This window comes from Setaria viridis, chromosome 4 (genome assembly GCF_005286985.2).
Source record: "Setaria viridis chromosome 4, Setaria_viridis_v4.0, whole genome shotgun sequence".
Taxonomy (NCBI): domain Eukaryota; kingdom Viridiplantae; phylum Streptophyta; class Magnoliopsida; order Poales; family Poaceae; genus Setaria; species Setaria viridis.
This window is the reverse complement of record NC_048266.2, coordinates 16,946,513-16,958,639: the sequence shown is the minus strand read 5'-3', so window position 1 is coordinate 16,958,639 and position 12,127 is coordinate 16,946,513. Positions and strand designations below refer to the sequence as shown.

The 12,127-nt window shown below is 44.5% G+C and overlaps 1 pseudogene; it reads right to left on the bottom strand.

Moving 5' to 3' along the window:
• Nucleotides 1-7,054: 7,054 nt before the first annotated feature.
• Nucleotides 7,055-10,498, bottom strand: LOC140222592 (replication protein A 70 kDa DNA-binding subunit B-like; annotated as a pseudogene).
• Between the last annotated feature and the right edge of the window lie 1,629 nt (nucleotides 10,499-12,127).

Genomic DNA, 12,127 nt, shown 5'->3' with positions numbered 1-12,127 from the left:
AATGGGTCGGCGACAACATCGAGATAGTCACCACTGATTCTGCCTACAATGTTGCTGCGGTCGATACGCAACAATGGAGCTGCGAACACATCAGGTGCATATCCGGAAGAACTTGGGACACCGATTTCCTAAAAGTGTCCGATTTTGGCCTACAACCGATCCGAGCAGTCGACTCCGAAGATTCAGATTAGATGGATCAGTTCGTCTGAGAAGATGGGAAGCTTGGGCACGGGTTTACGTCGGCCGATTCGTTGGAGATGGTGGATTTAGGTGATGGCACCAAACCAAGGCCGACGTATATTAGTGCTAGCTTGGATCCCGAATACAAATGTAAATCGACAAGTTTATTAAAAGAATTTAAAGATTGTTTTGCTTGGGAATACCATGAGATGCCTGGTCTAGATTGGTCCATTGTCGAACACCGGTTGCCTATAAAGCCAGGATATCGACCGTATCAGCAGCCTGCACGACGGTTGATGATTACTAGAAGATGATTTGTTCTACCGAATGATTGACGGGGTTCTGCTCAAATGCCTGGGGATAGAGGAGGCAAAGATCCTAATGGGAGAAATCCACGAAGGCGTGTACAGAGCTTAGCAATTGGCTCATAAAATGAAGTGGATGATTAGGAATAACAGGTATTATTGGCCGACGATACTTGAAGACTGCTTCAAATATTATAAGGGGTGTCAGGACTGTCAGAAGTTTGGGAATGTGCAACGTGCGCCCGCATCGGCTATGAATCAAATAATCAAGCCATGGCCGTTCAGGGGTTGGGGAATAGACCTCATCGGACAGATTTATCTTCCATCAAGCAAGGGACACAAGTTCATATTAGTAGCCACTGACTACTTTACCAAATGGGTGGAGGTGATCCCATTAAAGGCCGTGACATCGGCCGCTATGGTCGATTTCATAAGAGAACACATTATTTATCGTTTCGATATTCCTCAAACCATGACGACCGACCAAGGGACGATGTTCACTTCGGGAGAGTTCGAGGAATTCACTGCCAACATGGGAATTAAGTTGCTAAATTGTTCTCCATATTATGCTCAAGCTAACGGCCAGGCTGAGTCATCCAATAAAGGGATAATCAAACTGATAAAAGGAAGATTGAGGAACAACCTAAAAAGTGGCATTTGTGTTTGACCGAGGCTTTATGGGCTTACAGGATGCCCTGCCACAGGGCCACTAAGATATCTCCCTATCAATTGGTGTATGGTCACGAGGCAGTGTTGCCTTGGGAGTTAAGGACGGGGTCAAGACGCACATCGCTTCAGGATCAGTTGACAGCCGACGACTACTCCTCAATCATGAAAGGAGAACTTGACGATTTGGCAGGTCAACGATTGAGGGCCCTGGTCAGCATTGAGGAGAATAAAAAGAGAGTGGCTAGGTGGTATGACAAGAAGGTTAAAGTCAAGCAGTTCTCTCAAGGAGATTTGGTATGGAAGTTGGTGCTACCGATAGGGTCTAAAGATCCCAAGTTCGGTAAATGGTCGCCCACTTGGGAAGGGCCTTATAAAATCGGCCGACGTGCTTCGGGAAATGCATACATACTAGAGACGATCGAAGGAGAGGAGTTCACAAGGGCCTTGAATGGGAGGTACCTAAAAAGATACTATCCTAGTATATGGGTTGATGCATAAGTAGTTGCGGAGTATATCAAGATGATGCGGCCAGCTCCTAGTAGATCTTGTAGCCGATGCAAGAACAACATCACCTCGAGAACAAGACATTCATTCAAATTGGCCAATTTATTATTCAGTGCGAACGATAGGGTACATGGCTGACGCGGTACAAGTCTCCCTTAGAACAAAAAGTACCAACACACCTACTAACCGCGCTTTTTCTTAAGATCCCTCTCTACCCGATCTAATTCTATCAGGAGGCGGTTGCTCCTTTCCTCCACATCCTTCATCGCAGCTTTAGCTTCAATCTGGCGTGGAAGAGGGTGGCTCCAATCTAGCAGTGGTCGAGATGTCCCCACTGTGGTGTCTTTAAGGGCGACTGGATGAGGGAGTAGATGACTCCTTTAGATTGGCAGCCGCCTGGAGCAGTTGGCGTCGATGTGATCCCGGATCCTCTAAACTTCAGCAGGGATGTGGTCCCTGAGTTCTTCGCGGTGGGCTCTGATCAAATCTCTATCCTCCTGCGATAAGGGTTCATCAGAGTGCATGATCTTGATTGCTCGTTCCAATTCGGGAATAAGGCGTCTCGGCTGAAAATCGACAAACAACCTCTCGACGTCAGGCTGATCAAAATGTCAAGCCAGGAAATAGAGGGTGAAGGAAAGATCTCATACCTAGTTGACGGAGGAGGAGGAAAAGGAAGAAGATGAAGAAGACATCTCGGTGAATAGTCCGATGGTGTGAACTACCAGAGGAGAAGAGGACGAGGGAGGCAAGTGCCCTTGGAAACAATACGGGGTCCCGTACTTATAAAAAGAAAAGGGGCGAAAGTTTGGTAAGACACGTCCCATCGGAGTAAAAGGAGTAATAAATGAAAGGCCGCCACGAAGGACGGGTCAGAATTGGATTTGCATATCAAACGGTCAAAATGACATTAATGTTTTTTTTACAGAGCAGCCAGCATTTTTGCAGTTCATCCAAGGAGGGCATTAATGGCCGCAATCGCTCGTTGCCTAACTTGATCGGCCGAGTCTAAAACTCGTTGGTTATCATCAGCCGATCCTGGGACTTCTGGCATATGGCGATGAAGTCTGATTGCCTCGTGGGCCCAGTGTTGTCTTTCTTGCTTCAAATCGGCGATGATAGAGGGGAGGTCCTGGAGTTTCTTCTCTTCAATGGCTATGTCCTTGGTCACCTACTCCATCTCCTTGGCGAGCTCCGCCCTTCGGCGCTTGAGGCGATCTATAGCACCAACAATACCCGAGCGGGAATTTTCAAGGAAGTGGATCCGGTGATGTACCTCTTGGGCTCGGTGCTTGTAAGAATCTTCCTCCTCACGAGCTTTAACTAGATTAGCGTGATCGGCCATGTGGTGGAAGGCTCTGAATACGGGGATCCGCATTGATTCAATGTATGCAGCGGGTGCCAGAGCTTCTTCCGCCTCTTCTGGGACTCGGCTGCTGATATCACTGAAGAGCTGCCGAATCGGCGAGGCGTCCTCCACCAATCGGCCGATGTCTTCTTTGAGGAGGGTCCGTATACTCTCAAGTTTGGCGTGGATGTCATCAGGGATTGAGCTCAGGGTAACTTGACGCGAAGCGACCTTCTCATCATTAGAAAGCGTGACCGCAAAGGAAAAGAGACTATTGTTAGGGGTATCTTGTTCCTGCAAAAGAATATAAAAATGGATTAGCCGACGGTAATGGGAAATCGGCCGATTCGGGTAACAAGTCTCTTCTCTAAGGCGGATTTCTTCTATTTGTGCCTACGGGAGTGCTGCCCTTGATTCTGGAATTGGTGCGACCGGCTCATCAGAGGAGGAGGATTCAAAGATTATTGGCATCCTACTCGGATGGCCTCCTGGAAAGCTATGAAGAGCAAATTCTTATAAGTATAATACAAAGGAGTAAGTTTGATGGCGTATGGCGATTACTGTACCTCCGTGGCTTCCCTGGCCGATGGCTGTTGAGAAGGTACAATTAACATGCCAAGAGTAGCCTGCATCAGAATTGGTCAAGCTTTTGATTAAGTATCAAAGAATTGAGTTAAGGGATTCTTTACCTCAGTGGGAGGGAGCACCGATGCTCCGATTTCTGCTTGGGGTGTTGCCGATTGCTGCGGAGGAATGCTCAGGAGGATGTGAAAATGAGATTACCTGAATGGCTTCCAATAGCAGTGATGTAGCAGCTGCTTCGACTTCTGTAGCAGCTTGGGGATCAACCTCCTCGATGACTGGGAGGATCGGTGCAGCCAAAGATTCTGCCGATGCCGCTGCAGACTGATCGGGCGATTCCGTGCGGGCGCGCACTCGGCGGCTTGTCTTCTTTACAGCTTTCTTCGGCGTTTGTTTCAATCAGCCGATGGTGATGTCATCAATGGTCGGGGCGTGATGGCCGATGAGTTGGAATTCCGTGTACGGGTAGCAGTTCTCTATCGGCCTGCCACTCCAGCTGCGTTTTGGGGGAAGTTGACTCCCGGACTGTAAAAAGGCAAGAGTTAGAGACAAATTTGCAGCATAAGAAAGAAAATAACATCAAAATTGGCTGAAGAAAAAGCAGTACCTCTGTACTCGGGTCGATGTTCTCAGGATCCAGATCATTGCAATATGTCGCGGGGGATGCACAAAATAGGTGGTGCTTCCATTCTGCCCAACATAATTTGACTGGTTGGACAGCAAAAGGAGCTACTATCCAATTGTTTACATTGATGGTGCTGGAATCAGGCACTCGGTCGCACAGCTGACTGTAGTCAAGGCCCTTGGTGAGCCCGTCACGGAATTTCACGCGATCGGCGAAATAAGCTCGAATCGGCAGCTGACCTAGGCCGAACTGCCGAGCCACAACTGATGGGTTATAAAATTCATAAGTAGGGGCATCCTTCCTCGAGAAAAAGTTCGCCGGTAGAATCCCCAGTTTGGTCAAGACGTCCATAAGATCATTTTCAAAGGTGTTGGTCGTCGAGTCATAATAGAAAGGGAGTTCAAAAAGCGGCTCTGCCCTCTGATACGGATACCAGCTGGTGGTTTCTTCGCTGAAGCTATTGTAAAAACATATGAAGTATTCGGCTACTTTGGTGGCAGTAAGCGGGCAACCGGGGAAGACTGATGCTGCCTCGCCGAAGGAAGTGCATCGGTGCCGTAGGGTGGGATTTTCTTCTTATTCAATGTTGGGGAACGTCATGTGCTTCACCGATGCTGAGAGATCTTGCTCATGTATAAGTTGAGCTAGAGATTAATAAACCACCAGGGGCCACCTGGGTTTCCAATCGGCTCTCTCTTGGATAGTTTGACGCCGATTTGGTGTAGCATGTGATAGGCCGATCCCAGTAGATGCTTCCCGAGGGGGACTAAGGCTCCTGTTGATAATGCTTTGGCCAAAGACTGTGTGTTGGAAGACGGACCGACTACCCTGCCACAGAAAAGATGTTTCTCCAACCACATCATCAGGAAGGCCGCGTGCTCTCTTTCTGAAACGGCCCCAGTCTTCATATTGTTCTTAATGTACCCCTTCCACCCGCCGATTGCTTTTGTCTCCAGCCGATAGGTCGGCTTGACTAGATAATGGAAGGGGGTATCGGGATAGGAAATATCAAGGCCGGTCAACATTACCACATCGGCCAGAGTGGGGGTCATAGGCCCATGGCCGAAAAGGAAAGCATTGAGGGTGTTGGACCAGAAGTAAGAGGCCGCCATCACCAAGGGTTCATTTCTCTCCATTTGAGACAGAGAGAGATTGATGCCTTGGCCAATTTTTCGTTCGTCCCATTGAACTCTTTTGGAGGTTGCTATCCTTTGGTACCATTCTTTCCAACCGGGGGTTTCATTCGGCCAAGATCTAAAGGTGCCTGACCACTGATCCAATTCCATTAGGGATTGTTTAAATGAGATTCTGTGGGTTTCTAAGTTTATCAGAACAGTTGGGTCTGGACTTCCCATAGGACCTAAACAGATTAGGTCGGGAGCTTCAGAAAGGCGAATGGTGATTTGGTGTCTAACCGCCTAAAAAAGGTAAAAGGGGGAGAACTAAGAATGGATCTAAAACAAGTGCTTGGGGTGGTAAAAGTAAAAATAAAAGTTCCAGATAAATACCTCCGGGATGAAAGTCATCGTCGCTGACGGGGCTGCTGGTGGAGCTACCGCTGCTGACGCCGCCGATGGAACCTCTGTTGCCGATGGAGCTGCTACCGCCGCCGATAGAGCTGCTGTCGCCACCATTGGAGTTGCCGCCGGAATTTCTGTCGCTGGAGGAGTTGCCGATGGTGTTGCCATTGGGAAGATGAGGCGGAACACATATGAACTGGGGGTTTGCTTGGAAGCCAACAGGACGCCGAAAGAAGATGGAAACTAGTGCGCCAAAGAAAGGAAGTTACTGGCTTCTGAGGGAGAAGTGCCGGACGTGCCAGTATTTAAGGACGGTCCGAGAAGGGGTAAAGGCAGGATTTTTACCGTGCCGTCTACACGAATTTTGGGGGAGTGGTTGTCTCAGGCGCCCATTTCGAAAACCTTGTCCCGTTTCGGGGGACAAGGTGGGGTGACCAAGGAAAATGATATTGACAGTGGTGCTGATGCAGGACAAGCTAGGGTGGCCAAGGAAAATGATATTGACTGCACCGGTGTCAATGAGAATGCCATGGGCGACGAGATAGGGTCGTCAGGGGAGCTCTATAAATTCATGTAATGTGGTGTTATAAATTCATGTACTCTATATGTAATCTCGTCTAGCCTGGTAGTGAATTAAGAGGGGCATTGTCTGTTAATCATGGAGGCACATTTCGATGAATTATATATATCTTGATTCATGATGTATTTGGAACTGTGTGTTCTATTGTGTGAACCTAACTGCAAGGAAGGGAACCTTGTTTATTAAATCCCATGTAATTGGATCCTATTGTTATCCTTTTATTTTTGTACCAAAATGTTAAGGTTGGTGCATGCTAGATATAACTCTATAGTAGGTCGCTTCAAGCAGCTGATTCCTATAACATATAGGTCGGTACAAAATTTAAAGGCAATTTTATATAGAAATCATATGAAATAGGGGTACCACTTACGTTACAGTATGGAAGAAAGTTGATGAGACTGGTAATAATGCAGCTCTACGAAGTAGAAACATTACAAAAGATGAGGTGTTTTTAGTAGAAGATAATAAAATAGTTACTCAAACTTATTTGCACAACAACTACAGAATGGCCCTGGGAACTGTGTCTATGACTGGCTTTGTACCAAGGTGACAACAAATGGCCAATCCAACCAACAGACAATGGCCCTATTACAAGCATAGTACTAAAGTAGATTCATACATAACTAATGCCACAACCTAAACATTTAGTTGATAGAATGGACTTCTGGATAGAAATAATTCAGTTCCATGACACAATTGACAAGGCAAAATGCCAGCCATGGACCATTTATTTAATGAAAAGCATAGTTGGAGTAGATAATAGTTGGCAGTGGCGAAGATCACAGAGGCGTCGCTAGCTCCACTCTTCACTCCAACTTGAAAGTACTGATGGTCATTAGATTTTTCATGCATTATCCCTACATACCAACATTAAAAACTTAAATCACCTTGCCTTCTCTTTCTTCGAAGAAATCAATTCCTTGCGAGCAGATCTTGCATGCTTGCCCAATACATTCCTGAATGGTAAAGATCAAATTAGAATGCTCCTAAACCCGAATCTTTATTTTCAAAGAATAACATTGAGGTGGCGGGGGTTGCATACTGTTGACGCCAGATTTTGACACGTATGGAATCGGCGTCAAGGAAGGAAAAGGCTAGCCGATGCGGCAAGTTAAAAGGTCACGATTTGGAATCGGCTGATTGGTGCTACAGTTGGAGATCGGACGATTGGTGCTACAATGTTTTGGCAGACGGAGTTGGTGGAGATCGACCGATTGAAAGGCTGGAGCAATTGGGCCAATATGGGCTTAAAGTGGATCAGAAAGAGAAGATGAAGGGGGATTGGCCCGCGGGAGTACAATAACCAACTCCGATACGAGTTGTACTTGTAAATATTCGTTTTCGTTTAAAATTAGAGATAGATCCTAGTCGGTTAGGAAATTGGTTGTAACAAGCTATAAATAGCCATCTTTAGAGATCTGTAATCAACACATCAATCAATACAACAATCTACTATTTCCTCGTACTTTACTTTCAAGTCGGCGATTTCGCCAATACTTTTCTTCTTTCACGAGTTCGTACAGGTTGGCAGGGCTGCATAGACACGATCTCCGGCCGATTCTGTAAGTTCCGTTTATCGAGTAATATCTAAGCTTTAACTTCGGGTGATTGCTATCGTTTCATTTAGAGTTATTCACCAATTATCGATATTTACTAGAATTATAGGTTTTATCTGTTGTTCTAATTTTATCACCAGTTATCCAGCTTGAGATTGGAACTATCGGCTTTATTATTGTTATTCTTTACCCGTTATTTTCATATATAGCCGATTAGATCTATTTCAAGTGTTGCTCCTGTAGCGTTATCTAGTTTACTCTAGTAGTTTTCTTCATAATTGCTACGTGGTTGTCGGCTATATCATAGCCGATTATCTTTTTATAGCAAATCGGTTGATTCGCTGATACGCTTCTTCAAGATCGGAACCTTAGCCGATCGGAACCCTTAGAATTTGACACGTTTTCTTCCTTGCCAATCAACAGGTCAGATTGGCTAGCATGCCGCGCGAACCGCACCAGGGCGATCACCCGAACAGGAGTTAAGCAGATTCTCCCGGGTCGTGTGTCCGACGCTAAGAGTCAGTCGGCTGACTTTTAGCGCCAACACATACCCATGTTCCTCATGACCACCGATAGAAACCTCTTTCTCCTTTGTTGATGAATTTTTTGCAGGAGTAGAGGTTTGACTGTCACGAGGTGGAGTGCTTTCTTCTCTAGGATCAACGGGATTCTCACTTAAGTTGGGAGAGCCATCCCTTGGTTCTTTATAAGAAGTAACTTGAATGTCCAGCGCTAGCCGTGGCGGCAGTATCCTTCTTAGGATTATCTTGGAGAGCGACATTAGCACCACCCTTCTGTATCTTTGGAGGCATAAATACCCTCCTAGCTTGAAAACATAGTTGTCCAGTCCTAAATGTTTGTTCACTAATTACTGCCTGAAAAACATAGCTGCGACCAACAAGAGCACGAAGGGCTCGAGGCAGTAAGATTTGATTGGACGAACTTTCTTCCACAAGTTCAGCGGCAGTCCGCCGCACAACCTGCTCAGCTACGCCCCCGAACATAAATAATTTTCCACGGCTAGTGGCATCCTTAATCACTACATTTAGCTTGTAGCTATACACATAAAGGAAAACACATTGCGAAAACAACATTTATCACAAATGAAACGGCTAGCTGGAGGTAGCGCGAAGAGAAATAAATAATTTTACCCGGGAACAACCACCGGCTCCGTTTCATTACATTTGGTACATTCAAAACCTTGGAGGGTTGGTTTTAAACCCTTTTTGCATATACTGCAGCCTTTATACCACCAACCATTTGTGACATCAATTTCCTTTATAGTTGCGTGGCATGTAAAGCGTACATCCTAATGTAGGGTGTGGAAGGAAAAGTAGTTATTAAGCTGCAAGGCACTGTGTTTAAATCTACACAAAGGGAGCTGGAAATACATTACTGTCATGGGGATTTAAGGACAAAAGCTCCGAAATAGTCTTTCTATTAGCATTTTCCTCGTCAACATCGCCTGCTGCAGCATCAGCATCCCCTGGTAGGAGTAGAAATTCAGAGCCTCTTCCCCTGCTAGCACGGAAGGCATTAACGTTAGGAATGTCAATGTTTATATACCATTTTGTTGCAGCATTACTCCGGCAGTTGGGAGCGCCTAATGTTTTTTTAAAAAAAAATAGATGAATAGATCAGAACTATAGGCTCAATTTAGACCTCAGGAGCAATGGCTTGCTAGCACATTTCAAATTAGTACCCACCTTGGTATAGCCTTACTTGCATCCCAGCAAAAATGATCACAACTGGCTCATCGTTCCCTATAGTTTCTATACGCACCTCGTCCTCAAAAGATGTTGCATACTCACCTCATAAAGTTACTGATAAAACCCTGTGACTGAAAAATCACGAGCACAACTTATTGTAATAATCTATTTGCAAAAATAACCATGAAAAATAGTAGAAACCAAGACCTTAAGTCACATAGCTCCACTTCCCACCTTACAGATGGACCATTCAAACTGCTAGAACGCCCAACTGGGTGCATGACTGTAAGCTGCCCAATGATATCTGTTGGAATGTTATATTATTAATTATATTATTTTATTATATACTACCATATGGCTTCACTGATTAAACATTCAAGTTGCACAAGTTACTTTGCAAAATGAGGATGGTGCATACCTACTAAACCTTGTCCATGCCTTGCTCTACAATGATCGAGATCATCGAAGTCCACAAAACTAAAAACGTAGCGGGGAAGACTGGCCGACACCTTAGCATGTATTTCTTCAATAATGGTCCACGGCGTGAAAAAGATAGTATATGTACTGGGTATGGCTTTGAATTTTCTTTCTTGCTTACTGACTTGGAAATTTCTTACACAATAGCAATGTCCCTCCACTATAGACTTTGAAAATTTTTTAAGGGCTTTATCAGCAATGGAAGCCATAATTCCTTGGCCCTGCATAATAATGATGGGAGTAAAGATGTCAAGGCCTGCTGCATCTAGAAAACAAAATAGATGTGTTATGTGATGTACCTCTTCATCAACGAGGACAAGTTCCACGGAGGCAAAGCCTCTCCCCTTAGAAGTCCTAGATACCTGCCACATCCTAGCTACTCTAACCTTGACATGCCAATTATGCCTGGCTAGGTTAATGTGTGATAACAAGCTGTACTCCATCTGCAATCTGTTTCACCAAGGAAGACATGAATGACAAAGCAAATTTAAGTACAACTAAACATAGCCGAGCATATGGCAATATAAGATTTCTAATCAAAATAACTCTATAATGCATGCAACATTCAGATAGGCATAAAACATGTACAGAAAGATGATTGGAGAGATGCATGGAGTTGAAAATTACCACAGGAGCTGCAGAATATCCTTGTAGACAATGTTTAGGGTGGCACAACAACCTTGATCTGTATCATCATCAATTGAAACTTTAAGCCCATTTCTAGATGTTACGCGTGATATAGCAACATAGAGTTGTCCATGACTAAAAACTGGTCGTGGCAGGTATAGACTAACATTCCTCAAAGTTTGTCCTTGGTTCTTATTTATGGTCATTGCATAACAAAGGCAAATTGGAAACTGTCGCCTACTAAGAAGAAAAGGCCATTTAGTACTTGATACGTGCAAGGCAATTCGAGGAAGAAGGATTTTATCACCAATGTGTGATCCAGTTATTATTTGAGCCTCCAAAATTTGATCACCTAATTGTGTTATGATAAGGCGTGTACCATTGCAAAGACCAGCACTTTGATTCAGGTTGCGTAAAAGCATCACAGGTGAACCAATCTTGACCACAAGTTTATGAGGAGGAATACCTTTAAATTGTAGAGAATTTAGGAATTTGATAGGATAAAGCAAATCCAAATTACCATGTTCCTTTGAGGACTCAACCAAGGTATCTGAGCTAAGATATACCTTTTCATAACCTGGGATTAAGGAAAGGACACGGCTATTAGTTTCATCAATTGTGCCATTTTTTGGAGCGATGATAGCCCTTTCCCTCAAATAGGTTGGATCAGAGTATGATGTCTCTAAGCTTGGGTAAGTAGATCTTATTATATCATCAATGGCTGAATCTAACCTTGGAATTGAGATGTAATGTGGTATCTCAATAAATTCAGAGTCCCCATCATCACTATGTGTAGCACCTTTTGTAGTGCCATCTCCATTACTCAGCACCCAGTCATTAAATTCATTCACCTGTTCAGTAGGTAAACCACTATCTGCCATGGCAAGCAGGTGCATGTTTATTGTAAGCCTTAGGACCTTAACATGTGTCCAGGTGTAGGACTTAGTTATGGATGCGTCTATTGTGTCTAATCTACTCCCACCCTCAACCACAGGTAATACTTGGCGAAAATCTCCACCAAACAACATAGTTTTCCCACCAAAAACCTTGTGAAAACTGGAACAGTCTACTACACTAAGAATGTCACGCATACTACGGTCTAATGATTCAAAACAATGGCAGAGAGTCATTGGGGCCTCATCCTAGATTATCAGAGAGCACTGCATTATTAAATCAGCAAGGAATGAACCCCTTTTTATTTCACAAACTGATGACTCATCAATAGCTATAGGAATTTGAAATCGTGAGTGTGCAGTACGCCCTCCAGGGAGCAGGAGCGCAGCAACCCCGGAAGAGGCTACTGCAAGAATAATATGTTTCTCAGACCGTAGGTGCAAAATAATTGCATTCCAAAGAAATGTTTTCCCAGTGCCACCATAGCCATATACAAAAAAGCATTGGCTAGCCTTTTCATAAACAGATTGTATGACAAGATCATATATATG